At 41.4% G+C, this 27,671-nt stretch overlaps 2 protein-coding genes and 1 long non-coding RNA gene across 13 annotated transcripts in view; 2 read left to right on the plus strand and 1 right to left on the minus strand.

Annotated features, from left to right (window-relative positions):
* GPR158 (G protein-coupled receptor 158) overlaps window positions 1–27,671 on the minus strand; it is a 548,344-nt gene that overhangs the window by 515,658 nt on the left and 5,015 nt on the right. The window lies entirely within an intron of this gene.
* The window catches only part of PRTFDC1 (phosphoribosyl transferase domain containing 1), a 104,959-nt gene that overhangs the window by 22,301 nt on the left and 54,987 nt on the right, over window positions 1–27,671 (plus strand). The window lies entirely within an intron of this gene.
* On the plus strand, window positions 7,184–14,709 carry LOC129557871 (uncharacterized). The gene is made up of 2 exons (XR_008686348.2): window positions 7,184–7,327; window positions 9,633–14,709. It is a non-coding gene; the product is annotated as an uncharacterized LOC129557871 (long non-coding RNA).

Consider the following 27,671-nt stretch of genomic DNA (forward strand, 5'->3'; position numbering starts at 1 on the left):
GAGGGTGTCTTGTGCTCCCACATACCTCTAAACTGACTCATCCCGAGCAGACACCTCGAAAACATCTTGGCACAAACAATGGCCACTGGGGTATTCTTTTCATTCCTTCAGAAGTTCCTGGAGCGCAGTCAGGACTCTGTAGGCTGTTGTGGTGCTGGTCAAAAGCATCATGTAGTTCTACTCCCTTCTGTCCTTCTACTCTGTGATTCTTTTGTTTGAGGAAAATGTTGGAAGTTCAGTTTACTGAGAGGCTGTGTCTGCTTGTCACAGCCATTGGCATTCAGAGGTCACTCGAGGGGCTCTTTTTCTAGGAAGGGTCCCAGTTGTTTTACGCCCTCCACTGAAGTTTACTAAGGGACCTTCCTGGGGTGCGGATGGGTCAGCCATCTGAAGGCGATTTGACGTGTCTTTGTGTTGTATTACACTTCCCATGAGACATGAAATGAATTTGCTGAATGATACCCATCTAGACAAAGATTACTTGGAAATTAGCATTAGGCTAATTCATTGGAGAGCATGGCCCACAGACTCCTGGTTTTTAAATGAAGTGAGAGGCACTGGCAGCCTGAATTCCTTAACATTTCAAGTTTTCCTTCCTCCTGTCCTCCTTTCATTTTTCCTTCTGTCCCTCCTTTCAGTAGTTTGTACTTAGCTTTTGCTAGATTAATTAATCTCATTTAATCCTGACTTAACTCTGCCAAGTATCTCTCAGCTTTTTTTTTTTTTAAACTGGCGAAGAAAAAGAGGCTCAGAAAATTTAATTAACTCATATAAGGTCACACAGCCAGGAAATAGTAGAGAAGGCACCAGAGGCCAGACCCATCTATCTCTCAAGCTTGTGCCCTTTGCACCATATCACATTTTCCACAAAATTTTACTGTTTCATGATCTCTAATATGTTTGCTAATGTTTATTAAAGGAGTTGGTTGTATTTTTCTTCTAAAAATATATAAGACAATTATTAAGTTCATATATACAGTTATTATTGTCATCATGCAATAATTTGCCTTTAAGAAATGGTGACACTACTTGAGAAAATCCAGCAGTTGCATGAGAGAGAGAACTTACTGTATGTATTACATTCCATGTGCCCACAGGAGGCTATACTTTGTAGCTTGTCTTAAAAGACCAATGAAACTTGTGAGAGTATTCGGTGTTTATTTTATTTAGCAAAGAATCTAATTTCAATTATTTCTCAAAAGAATTTATTTATCTGAGGGGCCTAATTTTTCAGCTGATCTAAGAACCCAAAGATAACATTGCATTATGTGAGCACTTATTTGTGTTTCCCCATTACGTTACATGTTAAAAAAAAAAAATATGTTCTTTTTCTCAAAGTAATACATTCAAATAGGTTAACAACCCAAACAAAAAATTTAATTGTGGCAGTTTTATGGAATAAGCAACTTGAAAATCCTCTTGCTACAAACATCTAATAATACTAGGTGAATATAATAATACATTTTTAGTCATTTATTTCCTGATTGTGGCACATGGGATCTTAGTTCCCAGACAGAGGGTTGAACCTGCAACCCGCTGCAGTGAAACCATGGAGTCTTAACCACTGGATCACTAGGGAAGTCCCTAAAAAGCCTTTTAAATGCTTACTGGAGTTCATAGAAGGTAGGGGATATCCAAGGCAGAAATGAAGAGTCTGAGAATCTAAGCATAAATGTGCAGCGGGGACTCCTAGGAGAGGGGGTTGGGAGTTGTGTTAGTAATCTGACTTTAACCCCCATGCAGAGACAGATGGCAAAGCCTTGGACTTGTATCGGATGGGACATTAGATGAGACCCTCATGCAGCGTCATTGCCTTCAAAAATATATGCCCTTGCTGAAAAAAAAAAAAAATCCATCCTCTAGTAATGGGAGACCCTAAGAAGCTAACTTGTCATTCTTGGCCTGCCCTAGAGGGGAAACTAAATATCCTGTGAGAACTTTTAAACATGAATCTGTACCACATGTGAGTCTGAGGTTTTCATTTACTTTACCTGTATCATCTGGGAAACTCCAACCAGAAAACTTAATACTAAAATTGGTCTCAGACCACAAAACCATCAAGATGCCTGGTAAAAGCAAGTGGAAAACCTCTGCGGAGGAAATACCTTAACTTTGGCCAGATTCCTACAGATATACCTCACTTAACCTGAGCTCACAAAGCCAAAGCACAAAAGATGCATAGAAGCAATCTTTCATAGGCAAGATCGCCTGGCAAAGTAAATAGCAAAAATAAGTAAGCAAGCTATGTGAAAGACAATACAAAATAATTATAGTTAATTTGACTAAAGACATAAGCAAAAGGATTTAAATAAAAGATAAGACAACACAAGAAGAAAAAATAGATGAGAACTTTTGGATGGGAAAGAACAGAATGTCTAGCAGTGAGAAAGATACTGATTGAATGGATAAGAAATTGATTCACATAATAGGATAAACAGCAGATTGAAGTTCTTATGGGTATGAATTTTGAACTGGAAGATAGATCTGAAAAAATTATCCAGGAGGTAGCATTGATAGGAGAGGATAGGAGACATGAAAAGTTGAGTGAGAAGATACAAAAGGTATTACCTAGGAATTCCATAAGGAAAGACTAGAGACAATTGAGGAGAGGTAATTTTTGATAAGATAATGCCTAATCATATTCCAGAGTTGATGGGAGACATGAATATCCAGGAAGCACATGTCCAGTGAGACCACATGTAGACAGATCTGGTGAAACTGAAAAGCAAAACCCCAGCGTCAAAGAATAGATCATGAAAGTAACTGGGAAGAAATTAAAAATTCCCCCCTATCCTATCAACAGACTTCTCAAAAGCAACAGCAGAAATCAGAAGACGTGGTGTAGTAACATCATCATTCTGAGAGAAAATGCCTGGTAACTGAGATTTTCATTCGAGCTTATCTCGAACTCAAGTGTGAGGGCCAAGTATAGACATCAGTGGTCACCTTCCAGAAGTTTCCTGATAATAGATGCTGGCTGAAAATACCTCCTAATTTATTTTAGTATATTTAGGGTACATTTTAGTAAAAAGGAAATTGAATCCAGGTGAATAAACATAATGCAAATGAACTGACAGGCATGTAGGTAAATCAGCAAAGATTGGTTCAAATAATAATTGGTGAAATAATAGTACTGACTATGACCCATTTTATGGGAAAACCATCAAGGTGGAATTAAATACCAGCTCGCACTCAGTTTTAAAAGACCAGAGTAAAAGCATTCTAAGGTTTACTATGGTTTAGGAGAAGTATAGAGAGGTTTATGATTTACAAAATTTCAGTTAGGTGTGCCTGTTAAAGTTTAGGTATAACCACTGAAAGAATAAGAATACAGTGTATATTATGTATACCTTCCCAGCAAATAGAAAGGATGAAATGGAATAAAGAAGACTCCAAACTTGATTGATTCAGTAGGAGAGGGAAAGTAAGTAACAGTTGGTAACATCGTTATACCCATTTTATATATATGAGGAAAGTGAGACCTGGGCTGTTAAGTACCATGCCAGAGGTTGAATAGCTTGTAATGGGACTAATATTCAAACCCAAGTTCAACTCCAGAACCCAAGATTGTGACCACTAAAACATACTCTGAATCTAGAGATGTGTTAATGTATTGAGATGTATTAGGCTAAAAGGAGGGAAATTTCACCGAATGAATCAGCTTAATTTTTTCCCGAGGTTTATTTTGATATTTACATACCTAGGTTAAGCCAACTCCTGTAACTGCTGGAAGAATGGCAAAATCTATAAATAGATAATTAACTGTTTATTTTTCTGACATGTCTTATATTTGATATTAATAAACTATGAAATACCCTCCAGGAAAAATGAATAATAAATATTCACAGGTTTTTTTTTTTTTTGTAAATGATGGGAAATTATTATTTTTTTTCTCATCTTTGCCCCCTACGCTATGGAGATTTTCCAAAAGGTTAGAACATTCATTCCACCTGCTTCCTCTCTGGATTCAGTTAGAGCTGCTGCTCTTGGGAAGCAGACCTAGCAGAGTCCCCAAGAAACCTTGAACTCCAAGCTCCCTGCCAACTCTGGAGGCTGTAGAGGCTTGAATCAAAGAGAAACAGGCATCATTCAGCTGCCAGTTGAACTCCCCACCTTAGTGTGTTCTGACGAGGCTCTTTCGGGGTAAGGGTGGGAATCCTTTCAAAACATCTATTCTAAGGGATTTGAGGGTAAAGAAATGGGAGGATATGAGAGAAGTTGGATGGAATATTGGTAGGTGCTAACAAGGGCCAGCTCTTTTGTACATGGACGTATTATTTGCAAACCTTTTCCTTTTATTCCCTCTGAAATGGTGCCTTGATTTAAAGCTTCGTCAATCTGTGTACAATCCAATGTGAGGATAAAGTGTGATTCAGGGAACTGCACTCTGATTTCTTCATGTTCCACCATTTCAATAACTAAGCTGTGAGCAAAGTAAAATCTTCGTCGAACTTCAAGTCTTTACAAACCGAGAATTTAATTTGAGGCGTCGTAGTTGCCCTGGATCCCTTCCCTGTGCCACTTGTACATGCCCTGCTTGTATTCATCAATAACTCCTGTGTATTAGCAGTGCCGAGAGGAAGCTTTCTGGAGATAAAACAGAATGCAGAGTGGGCTGCAATGGGACTCAGACGTTTGCCATGCAGGGTATGTGGGCCCTGGGGACGCTGGCACCTTTATTAAAGAGGCTCATTAGAGCAAAGAGTTGGCCACAGACCTATTCCCATGAGAGGAGTTTCTTCTCTCTCATTCCCAGAGTTCAGAACAAAGGCTTTAAGCCCCTCTTTGTCATCCAGGCTAGTGAGGAATGGGTAAGGGATAGATAAACCAGACCCAGCATCCCGAGAGTTAGTGTTTTCACTTCACCCGGCAAAGCCTTTCAATGTAAGTTTTCCACATAGTAAGGGGGCCTGAATGCCTCCTTTCTTTTTTTTCAATTTATTTTAATAAAAACAAAGATAAGAACTGTGTACTCATTTCTTCCACCTCTTACTGCCCACCCAACCATCTGCACCTCTGCTGCTAAGTCACTTCATTCGTGTCCGACTCTGTGTGACCCCATAGACGGAAGCCCACCAGGCTCCCCCATCCCTGGGATTCTCCAGGCAAGAACACTGGAGTGGGTTGCCATTTCTTTCTCCAATGTGTGAAAGTGAAAAGTGAAAGTGAAGTCGCTCAGTCGTATCTGACCCTTAGCGACCCCACGGACTGCAGCCCACCAGGCTCCTCCATCCATGGGATTCTCCAGGCAAGAGTACTGGAGTGGCTTGCCATTGCCTTCTGCACCTCTAGTAACCGCCAATCTGTTCTCTGTATCACCGAGGTTTTTTTAGTTTTCACACATAAATGATCATGTAATATTTATCTTTTTCTGACTTATTTCACTTAGCACAATGCCCTCAAATTCCATCTACATTGTTGCGAATGGCAAGGTTTCGTTCTGTTTTATGGCTGAATAATATTTCAGTGTGTGTGTGTGTGTACCACATCCTCTTTATCCGTTTTTATCAGTGGACACGTAGCTTGTTTCTGTACTGAGTATTGTAAATAATACTGCAGTAAATATGCAGAAATCTTTTCAAATTAGTGGTTTTGGTTTTTTCAGATAAATGCCCAGAAGTAGAATTGCTGAATCATAGGATAGTGCTATTTTTAGTTATTTGAGGAATTTCCATTCTTTTTTCCATAGTGACTGCATCGATTTACTTTCCTACCAACGGTGCACAAGGGTTTTCTTTTCTCCGTATCCTCACCAGCACTTGCTATTCGAAACAGAAAATCTTAACAGACCAGTTGCTATTAAGGTGATTGAATCGGTAATCAAAATCCTCCTAACAAACAAAAGTCCTAAGACTCGACTGCTTCAGTGATGAATCCTCCCTTCTTTTTGAGGCAGGAAGTCCACTTTTAGTAGAGTGCCATCTTGGGCTTGGGGTGAGAAAAAGGACCCCAGTTTGATTCTTTAGAGATAGACAGGTGGAGAAAAGAGGTCCTCAGTTCTTGGAGATGCTGGTTGGGTCCAAGACAGGTGTGTGTGTGTGTGTGTGTGTTTGTATGTATAGTGTATATATATATATGCACACACACATTTTATATATATATACATTTTACATATATATATTATGTATATGTTCGTGCCTTTTCAGGTGAGAAAGGGAGGAAAAACAAAAGGACTAGGAAAGTAGAAGACAATAAAGGAATAAAAGAGGGAAGTTAAGAGAAAAGAAACTCCAGAACTTACCATATTTTGTTAAATTCAAGACATCACTGATTGTAAAGAACACTGTTACTTTACCTACCACTAAGGGCTTCCCTGGTGGCTCAGTGGTGAGCCTGCCAGCCAGTGCAGGAGACAGAAGAGACATAGGTTCGATCCCTGGGTCAGGAAGATCCCCTGGAGGAGGGCATGGCAGCCCACTCCAGTATTCTTGCCTCGAGAACCCCATGGGCAGAGGAGCCTGGCGGGCTACAGTCCATGGGGTCACAAAGAGTTGGACACAACTGAAGCAACTGAGCATGCATGCTGGTTTGGGGCAGTTCTGAGTGTTTGAGTAGCTAATATGTGACAGAAAATACTGTGTTTATCCTTTAGTTATTCTTAAACCTTAGGTCTTGTGATAGTATTCCAATAGTATTTTGCACATGGTGGGATATTCCTTTCAGGCTACATATTTTTTCCACCTTAGTATCTAAAATATTTTTAATATCCTCAAAACATTTTTGTAGACTTCAAAGGGAGAGTTATTTACCAAAGAATAAATCGGGGAGAAGCCTGGGTGGTTTGATTCAATCCACATAAATCCTTAAACAAAATCAAAAGCACTTATGAAAACCAGAACGTAATTTCTCCGTGATCTCTGGATAGAGATGCTGAAACATCTGTCATGTTTATATGTTTACTGAAACAAGGAGTGTTGACATTACTTGTTTTGTCTTTGACCTTTGGTTCTTAAGATATATTTACTGTTGGCTTTCAGGATGCATGGATGAACAAACTTGGCATGAAGCAAATATCTAATTTGATTTTAAAAGAGATTATTTACCATTGCTCTGGGGAGGTTTACTTTGAGATTCCAATTCATCAAGTAAAATACATTAAAGAAAAATGTGAAACCAAACCACTTATGTAATGTAATAAGGTTGCATTGTGTTCAGTCACTCAGTTGTGTCCAACTCTTTGCGACCCCATGGACTACGGTACACCAAGCTTCTCTGTCCATGGGGTTTTCCAGGCAAGAATACTGGAGTGGGTTGCCATTTCCTCCTTCAAGGGATCTTCTGGACCCAGGGATGGAACCTTTGTCTCCTGCATCTCCTGCACTGGCAGGTAAGTTCTTTACCACTAGCGCCACCTGGGAAGCCCATAATAAGTTAATGAAAGAATGGCAACTCACTCCAGTATTCTTGCCTGGAGAATCCCATGGACAGAGGAGCCTGCTGGGCTATAGTCCATGGGGTTGCAAAGAGTCGGACACGACTGAGCGACTAACACACACACACAGGGATTATAGCATACATTTTTAGTTATCATTCCTAGTCTTTATCTTGTATCATTCTTTGTATTCAAGTTTACTTTCCCGTAGAACACTAAGGGGGCAAATAAGGGAATAATGCAGAAGCAATGATTAAATTGTAAAAGCAACCAAGTTTTCAGAGAACACTCTGGGGTCAGAGATGTGCTTAACTCAGTGCCTGCCTCAGGCTGTGTTTGGATCCGGGATAAGGAAGCACACAGAAGGGGGTATCTATTTTACCCATGCAGAGCAGGCGGTACTGGGGAAGGACTCTGCTGCCAGCCCAAGGTGACGTCCAGCACAGCAGGCGTCAGAGGCAGCCGAAAGAAGGACTGAAGGACCACAGCCTATAGAGCTGCAAGCACTAGGCTGGGCTGGCTCATGTCGTACTATTGGGTCTACTATTAATAAAGCCTGATATACACTGAATACTCATTTATGGCCAACTCTCCTTCTAAGTGCTTTATATGTATGAACTCTCTAAACCCTCACAAGATGCCTGTGAATTGGGCACTACTAATACTCCCTTTTTACGAGTAAGGACACAGAGGCCAGAGAGGTTAGTTAGACCCCCAAGGACACGTGGCCAGGAAATAAAGATCTGTCAGACTCTCATACTAGAGCTTTTTTTTCCGAGGAAAATTGCTTTACAATGTTGTGTTGGTTTCTGCTCTGCAACAACGTGAATCAGCTGTAAGGATAACCTATACCTCCTCCCTCTTAAGCTTTCCTCCTGCCCACTCCCTGCCCCCCATCATCACAGAGCATCCAACTGAGCCCCCTGAGTTGTTCAGCAGCTGTCTGTTTTACACATGGTGGTGGATGTGTCAGTGCTACTCTCTCAACTCATCCCGCCTTCTCCTGCCCCCGCTGTGTCCACAAGTCCACCAAACTAGAATTGTTAACCAGAGTACCACAGCTGCCTCTTGGAGCTGTGGCGGGGACAAAGGACCTCAGGGCTTAAGAGGTAGATGGGCAGAAGAAGGGCGCATCTTCATGAATGCTGGGGCAAGTTTCTAGGAGGAGACTTGGGCAAGGAAACAGAACAAGACACAAACGCAGAGTACAGTGGGTCCTGATCTTGAGAACAAGGCGGATTGCCAAAGCCAGCAGGAAAAATGTACCTGAGTCATGGGGTGTTAGGTTCTGATTGCCTGCCCAACAGTTGCAAAGAGTTCCAGTCCCATCTGTTGGAGTTGTTCACAGAGATGCGATGAGGCCGATGCGAGGAAGTGGGAGTGGGGATCCAGTGACTGAACTATTAGAGGCACCTGCCAATGAGGCAGGGCCTGGCCTCCACAACGTGTGTGTCCTAGGGGTATTGATGGCAGCGCAGGCCCCAGGCTTCCAGTTGTATTTCATGCTCCCATGTCTCCCCACGTATCCTTCACATGCATGCTGGACCCAGGAAATTCAAGTGTACTGCATTTCAGCACACTTATGTGTCAATAGTATGCGTAAGTATGCTGAAAATCATTTAAATCCATTTGTACCTGACCTTTTCCCAAAAGTATGCAATGTGGTATTTTATTAATTATGTTCAGACAATTTCTAATTTTTTGTCACAAAAATAATTGCCAGCAGCAAAAATCCTTGTCCTTATTTTCAAGTGATGTTATTTAATCAACATTTTGTAACTGATGTAGAATATAAAACCTAGCATCAAGACCATAAAGCCTTTAAGAAATTATATATTCCATAAATATTTTATAAACCACATGGGCTTTATATGCTAGGGGAGTTACCAAGGAATAATTTGGATTTAGATGGGAAAAAATATTTGGATATAATAAAATGACTTGGGGAAAATATTTTGGGGGAAATTAGTCTCTTTAAAAATCCTTTATGATGGTCATTGTGCTATTACCTGGTTTGAGTTTAATGTTTTGGTTTCAATTTTGGATTATAATATGGGTTACTTTTATAGCACGAGTTTGCCGTTACTAAGCACAATACTCCAATTAGGTAATTTCAATGTGTATTAATATAATTTTGACATATTAAAATGCTTGAGATCCATAGCTTTAAAGGACAAGAATGATTTCACTCTGTTTTTGTTAATTTGGCATTCTTCTAGAGGCTAGTTTTGAAAATACTTCTTTTTTTTTGTTTGCCTAGCACTGTTTTCTCCTGGAGAATAGACATGGAATTCAAACAGACATTGACAAATGAGAGTCTTCCATGAAAACAGGATGACTCTCCGGGGGGGAAAGGGCACAGCAATACGTCAAGGGCCCCGAAACTCACGCCAGAGACAGAAACGACTGGTCAGAAGCGCCTCCGGAAGAGACTCAGCAGTCACTGTAGAGCAGCAGTCGCGATGAATCAGCAGTGCTTTGGCTACAGACGCTAATCTAATACAGCAGTGGGAAGCATGGGCAGGCATGTGACGCGCGGAAGCCAGGAATTCCTCTTTCCTCTCTCGTGGGCCCCTGCAGAAGTGCGGGCATGGGCTCAGTGCCCTGCTAACCTCTGCGTGTTGTTTTGGTTGTAGAGTCTCTTCTAATTAGGAAAGGCAGCTGGAAGAAATGGCTTCCAGAACCTGCCCCAATTAGAATTCTGGTAAGGGCACATGTCTGAAGTTCATCTTTGCTGTGTTTCAGAAATCTGAGAAGTGAAAATGTACAATTTTAGCTTCCTTCCTCCTATGAAGCTAATTTAAGAACTTTTCACATTGAAGCATAGTTACTGTGGACTTCCCTGGTGGCTCAGACAGTAAAGCGTCTGCCTACAATGCGGGAGACCCGGGTTCAATCCCTGGGTGGGGAAGATCCCCTGGAGAAGGAAATGGCAACCCACTCCAGTATTCTTGCCTGGAAAATCCCATGGACGGAGGAGCCTGATGGGCTACAGTCCATGGGGTCGCAAAGAGTCGGACACGACTGAGCGACAACACTTTCCCTGGTGGCTCAGCAGGTAAAGAATCCGCCTGCCAATGCCTGCCAGTGCAGGAGACATGGGTTCGATCCCTGGGTTGGGAAGATCCCCTGGAGAAGGAAATGGCAATCCACTCCAATATTCTTGCCTGGATAATCCCATGAACAGAGGAGCCTAGCGGGCTACAGTCCCTGGGGTTGCAAAGAGTAAGACATAACTTAATGACTAAACAACAACAACAGCATAGTTGCTGTGCAATGTTATATGTTACATATGTGCAGTACAGTGAGTTCACAATTTTTAAAGATTATACTCCATTTATAGCTGTTGTACAATATTGGCTGTCTTCCTCATATCGTACAATATATCCTTGTAGCTTATTTTATACCTAATAGTTTGTACCTCTTAATCCCCTACTCCTATGATGCCCCTCCCCCGTGAAGATAAATTCTTAAAGATGAAAATAGGACTTTTCTTTTATTCTATTTTATTCTTTTATTCTACTACATTCTGAGCCCTAGTCACTCAGGAAGGTATTAATTATGCCTTGATTGTTCAGTTCTTTCAGTTCAGTTCAGTTCAGTTGTCGCTCAGTCGTGTCCGACTCTTTGCGACCCCATGAATCACAGCACGCCAGGCCTCCCTGTCCATCACCAGCTCCCGGAGTTCACTCAAACTCATGTCCATAGAGTTGGTGATGCCATCCAGCCATCTCATTCTCTGTCGTCCCCTTCTTCTCCCACCCCCAATCCTTCCCAGCATCAGAGTCTTTTCCAGTGAGTCAACTCGTCGCATGAGGTGGCCAAAGTATTGGAGTTTCAGCTTTAGCATCAGTCCTTCCAATGAACACCCAGGATTGATCTCCTTTAGAATGGACTGGTTGGATCTCCTTGCAGTCCAAGGGACTCTCAAGAGTCTTCTCCAGCACCACAGTTCGAAAGCATCAATCCTTCGGCGATCAGCTTTCTTCACAGTCCAACTCTCACATCCATACATGACCATTGGAAAAACCATAGCCTTGACTAGACGGACCTTGGTTGGCAAAGTAATGTCTCTGCTTTTTAATATGCTATCTAGGTTGGTCATAACTTTCCTTCCAAGGGGTAAGCGTCTTTTAATTTCATGGCTGCAATCAGCATCCGCGATAGATCCCTTCTAACTGTTGTTGAATTGTAGGCAGGGAAATACTTAACAATGGCAGGACAGGAAGGTGTGGCAATCGGGCCATAAGAGGAAAGGTCTACAGTTAGGTGGAGACCGCCTTGTCAGGAAGTAGGTGATGATGCCAAAGGGGGGTCCTTTGAGCACAAAATTTCCGTAGGCTAGTCATTCAACAAATAATTATACTATGGGTCAAGCCCTGTTCTAGGTACTAGGGAGACAGAAGTGAACAAAACAAATTCCTTGCCATTCTTCAGCTTACCTTCTAGATTCAACAGACAGAAAACTTCAAAACAAAAAACAAAAAAGATATGAAATATTTAAAATCATGAGAGATACTGCAGGGACAAATAAAGCTGGGTCAGAGAGATAGGGCGAGTTGAGGAGGGTCAAGGGAGAAGTAGTTAGAGAAGATGGATTCTGATGAGCGTGGTGGAGGTGTGAAGCAAAGACTGGAAGGCAACCAGAGAGCACACTCTTTTGGATAAGGGAAGTAAGCTCTAGGCTTCGTTGGGTTTTGAGCAGAGTGACACGATCTTACTTCTGTTTTAAAGGATAAGTCTGTTATGTTGAGAACAGAATGAGTGGGGTAAAGGTTGAAGCAGGGAGACATTTGGAAGGCCATTGTGGTAATCTGAGAGATAACAATAGGCTGAACCAGGCTGAACATGTTTCCTGAGGAGGAAACATAGTGAGAAGTGTTTGGAGTCTGTATGTGTCTTAAAGTAAAGCCAAAGCAACAGATTTACTGTCGATGGATTTGACATTGTGTTTCCAGAGTGACTCCCAAGTTTTGGGCCTGTGCAACAGTAAGAACTGAACTGCTATTTGCCTCAAATGAGGAAGAGTATGAAAAGAGGAGGTTTGGAAAGGAAACCAGAAGTTTGATTTCGAGCTGTTTTTCCTCTTGTACGTCTAAAATGAGCAGCCGTTGGATGTGCCAGTCTAGAATTCAGAGAGAAGGTTGAGGATGAAGAGGTCAATGTATGGAAGGGATTTGAAGCCATAATGGATGAGGTCACCCCGGGAGTAGGTAGAGAAGAGATCCAAGGACTGAGCCCCAGGGCATCCTATTATTTAGAAACTAGGAGGACAAGAAGAAACTAGCACAGGAGTTGGAAGAGAAGCAGCCAAAGAATCATGTCCTAGAAGCCAAGTGAAGGTGGAGCTGATCAAAATTTCAGTTGATGGATCAAGTAAGAAGATTGAAAATTGACCTCTAGCTGTAGCATGGTGAAACTTGTCAGTGACCTTGACAAGAGCCAGGTGTCTTTAGGAACAAAGAGTAGACAGGTTCAGCAGATGATGCTGTCAGCTATAGCACCTAACCTAGACAGCCAGCCATTGGAAGTGGAGTGCAACATGGAAAGTGACTTCTTGTCTAGGAGGCGTGTGCAATTCTAACATTGCCTTTAAGGAAACAGAAGTCAAATTTGGACAGTCATTAAGAAGAAAATAAGAGGCTCTGGTAAAACACCATTTGAGTAGTAAATTCCCTCTGAAGCTCTTAATCATTTGGAAGTTACAAGACCCATTCCCCTGTCCAAATGTCAGAGGTCTTTGAAAAGGAAAGTGTAATAAAAAAGAATATGAAGGGAAGAAAATGGAAACAATAAGCATAAACTTTAGAATAAAGATGCATCTGATGAAAATTCCAATATTGCATACTAATTTTTGGTACCAAGCTACTAAATCTTTCTGAATCTGAGTGTTCTCATTTATTAAAAAAAGGCTGTTCACGCCTATCTTATGGGAAGATTTTATGAGCAGTAACTTAGATAGCCCATAGAACACCCCTAGAGTACAGATTCATGCAAACTGATGACCAATAAATAGCAACCATGATTTATTATTATCATTATTGTTATTATATTCTAGTTAGGTTGAGGTAGAGGCCCTTTGCTTTAATGTGGAAAAAAATGAAGCATTTCTTGACATGAACCTAGTTGGCTGTGCCTGCAGTTTCAATAAAATTCTCTGAAAGGCATTTCTCATAGCCTAGACCTTGTACAAAGCAGAGCAGGGCTCAAGGCCATATTTTCTCGATATATTCCAAAACAAATTTCACTGACTTCTCTGAAACTCTGCTTTTTAAACCAGATCATAGCCTGTGTTGAGGTTAAGATAATACCACACCCCTGGGATGCTGAGGGCAGAAACCTTGAGCAGGAGAGAACACCTTGCTGCCTAAGGATGTTGCCAGGCCAAGAAGTACATTTCTGTGAGGCACTCGGTGGCCATAAACTCAGCCTCATTCTCTGGTTTCCACTCCCCCTTATGTATTTTTGCAGTATGTACTCATGGGTGTTGGTTCTGTTCTCGCTGTTCACAAAACAGAAAGCAGATCGCAAAACCCGAGGAAATAATTTTGTGAAAGCATGTTATGACTTTCTTTTTATTTTCACAGTAACTCAGACCAAACTGGCATCTTTATAGTAGAAAGTGTCACATTCCTCACACTTGAGTAAAATATTTAGAAATTTAGCAAATGGGTTCTATGTCCTAAAACAATGTTTTTACTTGGAGCTATTACTGACTTCGTTTTCCTATTTAAATATGTAATTTTGAGTCCAGGCTCTTTGATTTGTTTTTTCTAACTGACTTTGACTCTGAGACTTTATGGCATTGAAACAGTTGAGCCAAGAGGTTCACAGGACAGTGTTGGTTTTGGATTTTGTTTTTGTATTACAGTTCATGGTCATTTAATTTATCAACAGAAAAATTCAAACAGATATTCCCAGAAGTCAAGTAATTTCCCCAGAGGGCAAATAAAATGTCATTAGTTCCTTAAGTTTAAAATCTTCTGGCTCCCTTTAATAATAACCATGGAAATCCTATTTCTTCACATGTGACTCAAAGAAAGATTTTTTCGTGCATCTTGAATGCACAGCTGCTTTGTATGCTAACCCTTATATTTTTATTGTGTGCACTCAGTTGTGTCTGACTCTTTTGCGACCCCATGGACTGTAGCCCGCCAGGCCCCCCTGTCTATGGGATTATTCAGGCAAGAATACTGGAGTGGGTTGCCATTTCCTTCTCCAGGGGATCTTCCCGACGTAGGGATCAAACCCACGTCTCCTGCATTGCAGGTGAATTCTTTACCCCCTGAACCATCGGGGAAGCCCTAAATAAATTCTAAAACTTGCTTTAAAAATCATTGCCTGAGTGACCTTTATCCTTATTAGCATCTGACTGTAATCTGAATGAAAATGCCCCATTCTAATGGGGCATTAGAAATCATTTTGGCTAACTCGAAAGGGTCATTTCTGGCAGAAATGACACAAGTTTATTATAATTAAAATTTTCATTAAGCATCTCATCAACTTACCATACACATGAAGTTACTTAATGGGTCAAGCTTAAAGGAACAGCAAGACTGATGCTGAAGCTGAAGCTTCAATACTTTAGCCACCTAATATGAAGAGCCGACTCATTGGAAAAGACCCTGATGCTGGGAAAGATTGAAGGCAGAAGGAGAAGGGGACAACAGAGGACGAGATGGTTGGATGACATCACCAACTCAATGGACCTGAGTTTGAGCAAACTCAGGCAGATGGTGAAGGACAGGGAAGCCTGGTGAGCTTCTGTCCATGGAGCCTTAAAGAGCTGGACACAACTGAGTGACTGAACAACAGATTGCTTGATGTCGTTGCCTGATAACATAACACTCCCGTCTTGTTGCTAACCTAACTTTGAACTAACAAGTGGAAGCCAGTTACAAGATTTTTTTTCATCATGAGGGCTTCCTCCATGGCTCAGCAGGTAAAGAATTTGCCTCCAGTGCAGGAGGCACAGGAGATGTGGGTTTGATCCCTGGGTCAAGAAGATCCCCTGGAGGAGGGCCTGGCAACCCACTCCAGTATTCTTGCCTAGTGAATCCCGTTGACAGGGGAGCCTGGAGGGCTACAGTCCAAAGGGTTGCAAAGAGTTGGAAGTGACTGAGCATGAACATGAGCTCAGCATAGAGTTCCTCTACTGCCTTCGAAGCTGGGCAGCCCTAGGAAGGGTTCAGTTCAGTTCAGTCGCTCAGTCGTGTCTGACTCTCCGCGACCCCATGAATCACAGCACGCCAGGCCTCCCTATCCATCACCAACTCCAGGAGTTCACTCAAACTCATGTCCACAGAGTCGGTGATGCCATCCAACCATAGAAAGGGTAGTGTTTACTATAAAGTGGCTGAAATTTCAACGGCAAATGGTATTAGAACCATCCAAGAGGCCATGCTTGATATCTTTTGTATTTGGTTTAGTGAAAAGATTTTGTTGTATTGCCAAGTCTACTTTTAAAAAATGTAAATGGGAAATAATTTCTGAAATGAAAATATAAACATTTTGTATGTTTTTATAACTGTAGTTTTGACTTAGTAAAGGGAAGACTTTGGAAGGTTTCAAGTGGAAAAATGACAGGATCTGACTTTTGGTCTGAAGTGATCACTCAGGATGCTATGTTTAGAATGAAATGAAGGGGTAAGAGGGACCAGTTAAGAGGTTACTGCAGTAATCCCAGTGAGAGATGGTGGAGCAGAGTGGGAGCAGTGGAGGTGATAAGAAGTGTCAGATTCTGGATACATGTTAAGACAGAGTCAGGAGGGTTGGATTATGAAAGGAAAGAGAGTGAGAGGTGTCAAGGCTGACACCTGTTTGGTGCTTAGGCACCAATTGGAGGAAAATATTTGCAAAATGTATCTGATAAAGGTCTTGTATGCAAATATATAAAGAATTCTTACAACTCATTAATGCGTGTGTGGTTGCTAAGTTGCTTCAGTCATGTCTGACTCTGTGCGACCCCATGAACTGTAGCCTGCCAGGCTTCTCTGTCCATGAGATTCTCCAGGCAAGAATACTGAAGTGGGTTGCCATTTCCTGCTCCAGGAGATCTTCCCGACCCAGGGATCCAACCCACGTCTCATGTCTCTTGCATTAGCAGGTGGGTTCTTTACCACTAGCACCACCTGGGAAGCCCCACAACTCATTAATAGGAGGACACACACCCAACTTTTAAAAATAAGCAAAAGAGAGACTTCCCTGGTGGTCCAGTGGTTAAGAATCCACCTTCCAATGCAGGGGACATGGGTTCAATCCCTGGTTGGGGAACCAAAATCTCATATGCCTCAGGGCAACTAAGTCTGCAATCTGTAACAAAGACCCAGTGCAGCCAAAAAATAAAAAATCAAAATTAAAAAAAAATAAGCAAAAGATTTGAATAGGCCATCCACCAAAAGAGATAGATGAGTCACAAATGAGAACACAGGACAATTCCCAGCATCAGTAACCATCAAAGAAATGCACATCAAAATCCCACTGAGATAGGACTTCCCATCCACTAGGGTATGTATAATCAAAGAGTCAGAAGATGATGTTGAGAAATTGAAACCCTCAAACTGCTGGTCAGAATGTGAAAAGGTTTAACCACTTTTTAAAACTCTTTGATAGTTTCTTAGAAAGTTAAATATGCACTTGCCATGTGACACAACAGTTCTGCTCCCAAGAACTTTTCCAAGTGAAATTAAAACATGTTTTACACAGAGACTTGTATATAAATATTAATGGCAACTTTATTTATAATAAACTAGAAATATTTCAAGTGTCCATGAACCACAGTAGGGACACACAGTGGTACATCCATGAATAGAATACTAGTCAGCAAGAAAAAAAGAACGAACAACATGCAAAGAGCAATCCATGGCAACATGGATGAATCTCAATGCGTTGTGCCGAGTAAAAGAGCCAGACTAGAAGAGCTACACATTGTGATTCCATTTCAGTGAAATTCTAAAACAAAAAAAAAACCCCAAACACCCAAACTATCATAACAGCAAGCAGAACAACATTTGCCAAAGGCTGAAGGTAGAGAGGAGAGAAACACAAGGGGCTCAGCGAGCTCTGGGGGTGATTCTTGATTGTGTTTGTGGTGATGGGAGCATAGCTGTGCACATTTGTCAAAACTCATTGAATTATATGCTCAAAATTGGCATATACAAATTAAGCTTCCAAAGAGTCGATTTTTTTTTAAAAAAGTAGTTAGAAGTATCACTGTCTTTATTTTTGAAGTTAGTGTATTTTAATTGTTTGAGATTCAGTAAGTAAATGCACAGATGTACAGTGCCTAAGCAAGATTGAAGAAGCTACTGAACTCTCTGGACATCTATCTCCTTACCTGTAAAATGAAGCCCATTATTCCTGACTTAGTTTTTTTAAACCTAAAAAGTCACATGTAATGACCATTTTTGTAAATTGTGTTGAATTTTAATGCCTCAAGTTCAGTTTTTATTTAATGGAATCCAATAGTGATTCATATGGTCAAGTATCCTTTGGCAGTAAAAGAAGTGGGCTTGAATTTTGTAGACTTGCATTTTTGAATATTTGATTTATTGAAGCCAGATAGATCTATAAGCATATTTCTGAGGGGAGAAAAAGGCTTGTTCTCACACTGACAACCAGAAATTCTAGGGTTTTAGTTGATGCTCACTGAATTAACATCGCTCATGGGATTGACTGTGACCGTACATTACAGTGTGACACACATTATCTTCATCTTCCACAACTATGATATACATAATGAGATAGAAAGAAAAATCTGTGAGTTGTTAGGTGACTTGCTCATGGTCACCCAGCTTGTGATTGGTAAAACCAGAAGTAAATCTTAGGCTTTCTGGCTTTATGCCCTTTCCTCAACCAAAGCTGCATTCTTCCCCTAGTCCTTAAGATACATGTACGTTGTCAAGCTAATAATGGTCCTTAATTTGCTGATACTCCATCTTCTGCCATTTTTCAGCTCATTGGACAGGTTTGTTTTGTTTCCGTTTTATTGGACTAAATCTGCATGAGAACACAGCGTTGTTGTTAGAATCTGGCCATGGCACTGAGAAAGGTTCTTGTACTGCTCAATTAGCCCCCTACCTAATTTCACTGAGGTGCTAAGGGTTTCGTGGACTTTCTATAGGAGGTGAGATGAAACAAAATGTCATTTTTCAATATCAAGGGTAAATATGGAACAAGAATCTTTGAAATCTAAATTTAGTACCAGGAATAGCATATTAATCTTGATGGCACACTCCCAATGCAGGGCCGTGGGTTTGATCCCTGGTCAGGGAACTAAGATCCCACATGCTGCATGGGTGCAACCAAAAAGTAAATAAAGATTTTGGGACTTCCCTGGTGGCTCAGTTGGTAAAGAATCCACCTGCAGTGCAGGAGACCCAGGTTCAATCCCTGGGTCTGGAAAATCCCCTGGAGAAGGGAATGGCTACCCACTCCAGTATTCTTGCCCAGAGTATTCCATGGATTTCTGGTAGACTACAGTCTATGGGGTCACAAAGAGTCGGACATGACTGTGACTAACACAGTTAAGCATTGGAGGAAAGAGACATTCTACCCCTACACAAAGCTGTCAAAATTAAGAAGAAATATACACAATATTTTAAAATTCATTCATTCGACTAACATTCACTGAAAGTCTGTGCATCAGTGATTCTGCTAGATCCCATCAGTTTGCGAAAACATAAGCCCTGCGCAATCCCTGTCCTTGAAGAGACCACAGCCCAATGGGTAAACAGTGCAAGCACAGATAATGAATGTTTTTATACTAAAAAGAGTGTGCATCCCAGCTACTTATTTAAAAGTCCTTCAGTATCTCTCTAATCTTTCAGGTAGATGTTCTTTTATTTAATATTTATTTATTTAATTTATTTATTTAGTTGGTTGCGCCGGGTCTTAGTTGCAACATGTGGAATCTAGTTCCCTGACCAGGGATTGAACCTGGGCCCCTTGAACTGGGAGCTCAGAGTCTTAGCCACTGGACCACCATGGAAGTCCCTGAGGCAGATGTTCTCATCCCCACTTAACATATGAGGTGACCAAGGCTCAGGAACTTTAGGCGCCTGGTTTGAGATTGATCTTCCCAGGGTGGGAGTTGATGTTTCCAACAGCCACCCTCTTTCCTGCGTTCTCAGTCCAGCCAGAGATCTGTTTTCCTTGAGGTGGATGGAATCAAAGGGGCTATTTGGAAGAGAGGTTAACTCCTAATGTTCATCTCTCGCCTCCGCACCCCACCTCAGTTACTAGGGCCCGAGTGGAAAAAGGTCTCAGATCCAGTGAAGGAGTACAGTTGCACATGGAAAGTTCTAGCACTCAGCCCTTCCCAGCTTCTTCCAGCCCTGGCTATACTGGCAGTGCTTAGAGAAAAAAAAAACAGACACTTTGTCACTTAGTATATTTTTTCCTGCCAAAGACTGTGAAAAATAACAAAATATGTAAAGAAACACTGTTTAGGCATTAAAAATATTGCCTTGAAATACAGCTTGGAATCTTCCAGTCCTTTATTCATTAAAGGTTAGAAGGCATGTTCAATTAAATTCAATTCATCAAAAATGCATTGAAGGTCTGTTATGTGGCAGCTTGGGTGGGAGAGGGGCTTGGGGGAAAATGGATATATGTATAGGTATGGCTGAGTTGAGTCCCTTCTCTGTTCACCCGAAACTGTCACAACATTGTTAATCAGCTATACCCCAGTACAAAATAAAAAGTTCAGAGGTAAAAAAATAAAACACTTTATTTTTTAAAAAATGCATTGAGGGTCTTCTGTTACCACAGAAGTGGGCATGTAAACATGTGATGTAGCCCTGGGCCTTGGAAGACCTTCTTATAGATGAAGCCACGGTCAGTGAAACTTTACTCTAAAAGGCTCTATTCAACATTCATGTTAAATGTCTTGGACCATATCCTAGAAAGCAGTGTTGCCCTCAAGTAAAATTTTCCCACATTTAATGCTCAAAACAGTTGGTTGCTAGAAAACTCTGTAAAGAAATTTTACTGAAAATCAAACTTTTGAGGGCAAAGGTTATGACATTTTGTTGCCTGCCTCCAGAGTGAAATAGTCTTTTATTCTGTATTCTCACTTTGAAATGTATTTGGATGTAGTTTTAAAATGAGAAAGGACAGAAAGAAAAAGAAAACAATCATTCAAAATATTTTTTTATTGTTAAGACATTACATTTGAAAGAATAGAATTTCTTCAGTATTTGGATGAAGCTGTTACAGATTTTCAGACTCAAGTGAATTTTAATTAGCTTCAAAAACTATCATGTTGCTCTTTTCATAGAAATGATTTTTTTTTTCCTAAAGAATTTGCCTAGAAGTGATTCAAGTCAGATACTCTTATCCTGTGGGAATTCTAACTCATAAGCTCACCATCTCTCCATCTCCATCTCCTGGGTCATTTTCCATTTTTATTGATATCTACACTGTCCCTTTTTTCCATAATGTGTTCATGTGACTTTTATATTCAAGAAAGTTAAAATGTGAGCTGCTTTCTATTATGAGAGGGTAGAACTATGACATAACTGTATGCCCGTATTCCAAAGAAACCCATTAAAGGAAAGATGAGCTAGCAGCAAAGTCAGGAAAAGTGCCAGAATTGCCTGACCTCTTGTCCATGTCTCTATTCCTTGGACCCTGTGCCTTTCAGAACCAGGGCCTGTGATCATTAAGTGGGAGCAAGCAACTAGTAGCCCGCAAGACATCTCTGAGGAACAGCTGAGGCAACCCTCTTATGTGTGTGCTCCTGTAAAATGAGGTCTTGTAGCAATCTCGCTTTTATATCTTTGATAAATAAAAATGTTCCACTTCACTGGCCTCTTAGCAGAAATGCCAAGGATACCAAAGAATCAAAGACAGGCTTTCGTGTTCCTTCTGTGTGGTCTATATTCTGGCCATGTATCAAGGGAGATATTATTCTGTTTGTTCCACATGATCAGGTAAACTCATTCATTCATGCTTACGAGTCGTTAGTTCCAGGTATCAACAAGGCCCATCTGCATCTAGGAATTAGTAAGTGTGTGCGCACACATGTACACATAAGCTAGTATTATGTTAGCATTCAAATTATACCACATTATTTTTATCCTTAGTATTTCTTCATATCCAGCATCTAAGGATCCTCCTATGAGGGGTGACCCAGGCCTCCCTTGACTTCAGAGGGGACCTGGCAGCCACAGCGTCATGAGAACTGCAGTGAGGCATATAGCACACAGAGGCATACAGCAAGAGATGCGGGTTCCATCCCTGAGGCAGGAAGATCCCTGGAGAAGGAAATGGCAACCCACTCCAGTATTCTTGTCTGGGAAATCCATGGACAGAGGAGCCTGGTGGGCTATAGTCCATAGGGTGGTAAAGAGTCAGGCACGACTATAACGACTTGGCACGCACACGTGTTGTACGCAAAGCCTGGGAGCAGAGAGACCGTGGAGAGGCGTCCTCAGCCAAGTCATGAATTCAGAAGAGGGCTTTCTCTGCAGGTAAGAGGAGGTGGGAGTCAGGCTGAGGAAGCAGCACCTCCCACTCCACAGGAACAAGAAGAAACTTGATCTGGGATGGATGGAGGCCCACGTGCTTGGGGTGTGATAGGAAGCAGGTCTGCAAAGATGGGCCTGGTCACCTCTGAGGAGTTGCCCCTGACCCTCTGGGCCTAGAGGGTGAGTGTTATGTATAGTGAAATGAGGCGGGTAGAGAAGACAAATACTGTGTGATGTCACCTAATGTGGAATCTAAAAAGCAAACGAATCAATATTACAAAATGAAGCAGACTCACAGATACAGAGAACAAACTAGTGGTTACCAGTGGAAAGAGGGTAGGGAAGGGCAAGATGGCATAGGGGATTGAGAGGTTATACTGCAAAACATAAAGAATATAGCCAAGATTTTTTAATAACCATGAACAGAGTATAACCTTTAAAATTTTTGAATCACTGTGTTTTACATCTGAAATGTACATAATATTGTAGATCAACTATGAAAATTTTAGTCGCTCAGTCGTGTCCAACTCTTTTGAGATCCCATGGATTGTAGCCCACCAGGCTCCTCTCTCCATGGAATTCTCCAGGCAAGAATACTGGAGTAGGTTGCCATTCCCTTCTCCAGGGGATCTTCCCAACCCAGGGATTGAACCCAGGTCTCCTACATTGCAGGCAGATTCTTTACTGTCTAAACCACCAAGAAAGCCTGCTAGATCAACTATGCCACAAGTGTAATTACATACAGAAACGTGCTCAGATTGTGAGTGTACAACTCAATGAATCTTTCACCGAGTAAATATGAATACACTTGTGTGATCATTACCAGTTAACTACAAATAGAACATTACCAATGGCTTCTTAACTAGTTTTCAACTTTTTTATTGGAGTATAGTTGATTTATAGTGTTTCAGGTGGACAACAGTGATTCAGTTATAAATATCTATTCTTTTGAAGACTTTTCCCTTATAGAGTATTACAAGATACTGGATATCTGTGCTATACAGGTCCTTGTTTTAGTTTTCAACTTTTAAGCGATGCTCAGTAAATAACAATTTATTTAGTTTGTGAAGATGATCCAGTCATCTTTTCTCACAGAAGTCTCTGTCCTGTGTTATTCCATTCATAGTGGGGAATTTGTGCCAAATAATCTACTCAGTCTTTTACGGTCTTAGGGAAATCAGTAGATATTTGTTGAAAGAATAAATGAGTGACTACCTGAACCAACCATTATGGTAGAACACCCAAAAAATGAAGGAGAAAGAAAGTTAGCTAGACTCTTTTAATATATATATGTTTGTTTATTTGTCTGCCCTGGGTCTTAGTTGTAGCATGTGGGATCTAATTCCCTGCTGCTGCTGCTGCTGCTGCTGAGTCACTTCAGTCGTGTCCAACTCTGTGTGACCCCATAGACGGAAGCCCACCAGGCTCCCCCGTCCCTGGGATTCTCCAGGCAAGAACACTGGAGTGGGTTGCCATTTCCTTCTCAAAGCTGGGCCCTCTGCATTGGGAGCACAGAGTCTTAGCCATTTAGAGCACCAGGGGAAAGTGAAAGTTGTTCAGCTGTGTCCAACTCTCTGCAACCCCATGGACTGTACAGTCCATGGAATTCTCCAGGCCAGAATACTGGAGTGGGTAGCCTTTCCCTTCTCCAGGGGATCTTCCCAACCCAGGGATCAAACCCAGGTCTCCTGCATTGCAGGTGGATTCTTTACCAGCTGAGCCACCAGGGAAGCTGTAATTTTGATAGATGACATTTGTTTGCTTTTGCTCCTAGGTCCGTTCCTAAGACCTTGTCACTGTGTGGTGGGAGGAATAAGCTCTCTAAGTTTCAGTTGTCACTCTGTTTGGTCTCCAGTGTGAAGAAAACTGTAAAAAGTAACTTCCTCCAGGACTTCTAGAAAGAGCCAGAGAGGCCGTTTGCACTGGATTGCATTTACGAAGACTAGATTCTAACCCTGGTTCTGATGTGATCTACTGAATCACACAGTCTCAGGCAAAAGTTGACTGGATCTCTCATCTGTGAAAGGACAGAAGTAGACAGTTGCTAGAAATTATTCCTACTCTAAGAGTCTAAGGGCTTTCCTGGTGGCTCAGAGGTAGAAAAAAATCTTTCTGTGGTGCAGGAGACACAGGTTCAATCCCTGAGTCGGGAAGATCCCCCAGAAGAGGCCATGGCAACTCCAGTATTGTTGCCAGGAAAACTCCACAGACAGAGTAACCTGGCAGGCTACAATCCAAAGAGTCAGACACAGCGGAGCACGCATACGCTACTCCTAAAATTCTAACGACACCCACTTTTTTCACAAGGACTAGCTGTCTGTAGTTCAGGGTGCAAGCTCTGGCCACAGAGGAGATGAAAACGAACTGGGCCTCACCAGTAGTGAGCCATCGACATGGCTCTGTGAGTTGGTCAAGCATACTAATCAGGCAGAGAGAGATCCGTGCCTAACTAGGATGTGAACTATCGCTCTGCAAAAGAGCAATTTAAAGATTAAGGAAAAAAAAAAATCCCAGGCAATCTTATCCCTCTCCCATGTAGCCAGACGGGCAGCTTTGATGAGTAATCCATCGATCACTCTAAACCATCAGCCTTCTTTCATCTGGATTTGCTGCAGCAGAATTTTCACTGCCAAAAGCGATTCGAAGTGTGCAGGCTAGCCCCGTCCGAACAGTGCAAGAATTGCGATGATACTCAATTGGGGGAGATTCTGAGGCTTTGGACCTTGTGGATCGATAGCCTGTGACTGGGCTTTGGACTGTCTCATTTGGGGGAGTTGGATATTCATAGATGTTTGCTGCTGCTGCTGCTTAGTCACTTCAGTCGTGTCCAACTCTGTGTGACCCCATAGACGGAAGCCCACCAGGCTCCCCCGTCCCTGGGACTCTCCAGGCAAGAACACTGGAGTAGGTTGCCATTTCCTTCTCCAATGTGTGAAAGCGAAAAGTGAAAGTGAAGTCGCTCAGTCGTGTCCGACCCTTAGCGACCCCACAGACTGCAGCCTACCAGGCTTCTCCATCCATGGGATTTTCTAGGCAAGAGTACTGGAGTGGCTTGCCATTGCCTTCTCCTCATAGATGTTTAGGAAGAGAAATTCACTGAAGTGCAGTGGTTTAACACAACAAGAAGACGTTCTTGGTGTGACTAGTTCCACGACGTGGGAACGATTAGAAATGTTCTGTGGCAGCCTTTTTAAAAGCACACTTTCGTGTGTATTAGTGAGGTTAGGCAGTGGGGAGTCATCTCTCTTTAAAAGCAGCTTTCCTTTGGTGGCATCTATTTTTGTCTCACTGTGACAGCGTCCACACGCTCTGACCCTTGCTGGTTTCTTGATGCTTCTAATTGCTGACATTCTGCCAGAAAAGAAACACCCACTTGGTTTCTTTCTCACACAGTTGCAGGTTCCTTTTTTCTTACTGACTTGATGTTACCCTGCTCGGCCATTCAAGAAACAAGAGCCTGACAATTGAGAGATCTTAATTGTGGCCTGCGAGCCACTACACGTGCATAAAGGAATGGCAATACAATTTCCTATTAAATTGTGTGATGATATTTGAGGCATATGATTTTGAAGAGTTTTAGAGGATGAAACTCATTTCTGATGCTAAATTATGATTTCCAGGTTGTAAGTACTTTGTACTATGATAGTTTGAAGTTCAGTTTTCAGATTAGAAATTTCAAACACCTATTCTTGACAGGTGACCATGAAGTAATTTCCTTTCTTAAGGATGTGCACAGGAAGCAAGATTCTTCCTTTTTAATGCAACCTTAATGCATATTTTTTATTTATATAAAATGTGCATCCTGAGTCTTTGTAAATAGCGTTCAGCCCACTTATTTTGTTTGTTTTTTTAATTCTGAAAGCAAATGTACAAAATTTAGCAACTAAAATCCAGACTCATTGGGCTTGCAAGGGATGTTATATAGATTCGTTGATTTGGTTTGTAGAAGAAATGACTGATTTAAAAAAAAAGATCAGTGAACGGATTTGAGGAAACTACCTAAAATAAAGAGCTATATATCCCAAAGAGCATTTTATTTTGGTCACCCAATTAGCACCTTCTTCTTTCTTTATCCTCACTCAAAGTTCTAGACGATTCTGAGGTATTGCCTGTGTTAATTAGCCAGAGTAAGAGGACAGCTTCTTAGGAGCTGCGGAAGTTTGTGGGGAAAATTCAGTTGCAAAAATACTAAGTTCCCTAAAATTATATAAAAAGTCAGCTGCAGAGATGCAGTTTCAGAGTTTCTGTTTTTTCTAGTTTACATTCCTGTTTGAGCCAAGGCATGAAATGGTGTGTAACCTACTGATCCAGGGCTTCAAGGGACTCTGGCCCAACACCACCACCATCTCTCTCATGTCTTTGCAATACTTGTTCAGCTTTTCATAAGAACTTGTATTTGGAAAGAAACTCTGAAGAGTCAAATGTTTTTAAGTTCTCTCAGTTTAGCAATACAAGAAATGATCAAATAGATCGTGTGGTTTTCAAAAGGGAGGATTAGGTTGCATCAGGAAATTAGGTGAGGTCTGAAATTCTGCCTGTTGATGGGCAGTAGGCAGTAATTAAAGTTTTTTTTTTTAATTGATTTTCAGACCTTCACCAGCTAGCAATCTCAGTAGATTTCTTTTCTCTTCATAAATAAAATCTGTGCACTCATTTCTAACTCATCTTCAATCTGCTTTCTAAATCTCCCAATTTTACTGGATAAGAATCCATAGATAACCACATCTGAACAATGAAATCCATAACAGGGAACAATATTATTTAATTTGAAATACTTCCTGCAACATTGTTGGCTGTTCTCTAACAGAATTAGAGCATTTCACTGTTGTGGTAGCATGTTTAAAATGACCATCATTTGTCATGTCATCTGTCTCTATTGTCTTGAAATCTTGAATTGTTAAAGACTCATGCTGGATTTTTCTCTCTCTTTCTAAGCTATGGGTTTCAGCATGACATCTCTAATGATAGCGTGATAGAGTACACCTTCTGGTTGGTTAGAAATCAGTATGTTTTAGAAATGCTAGATTTCGATGGAATAGATAAGTTGCTATTTCCCATAACCAGTTCTTACCCACTTTTGTGGAAGTGGGTACGAATTTCTAACGAATCTTTTGTGAAAGATTTGAAGTCTTTCATCAGTGGTGGCAGCTCATCTCTGGTCCCATTCAGACAATGAGACTGGGGACAGTCATGCCCAGGGTAACCCCTATCTAGTGCCCTTTATCCCAGACCACTTCCCAACCACCAAGGGAATTCCTCTACATGAAATAGAGTAAGACATATTTCCTCTTTAATCTCACACACACACAAAATTCGGTCCAGCTATTGGAAACGAAACACTAACAAATAATATCAGCAACTGAAGTTGCCCAGGTGTCCCTGACCATGCTCTTCCATCCTCCATACCTCTCATAGGGAATCCAAATCACCCTGTTGATCACAGTGGTTGATCTCAAGTGGTTATTTGACACAAAGCAGGCAAATCCTTCCAGGTCACAAATACAATGATTGGAGTAGACATGCGATCCAAACCAGACCAACCAAGTCTTCCTTGGAATTTATTACAGGGAGAAACTATTTTCTCTTGGGCGAAGAGGTTATTAGGATGAGCCCAGAGATGGAGTGGAAGCAGATACATGAGAAGGAGAGGGTCCTGAGACCATCTGAGTCTCCGGTTCAGCTTAGCCATTCAACTCTTCCTTGACAGTCACCTTTCTGTTTAAGTTAGTTCAAATGAGTTTCCTATCACTTGTACTTCAGAAAATCCTGAGTTGCTCATGTACCAAAAAGAATAATTTCAAACTCATAGAAAAAGAGGTCGAGTCTGT

The sequence above is a fragment of the Moschus berezovskii genome, chromosome 15 (assembly GCF_049115385.1).
Source record: "Moschus berezovskii isolate FMDL1 chromosome 15, NW_MosBer_1.0, whole genome shotgun sequence".
Lineage (NCBI taxonomy): Eukaryota > Metazoa > Chordata > Mammalia > Artiodactyla > Moschidae > Moschus > Moschus berezovskii.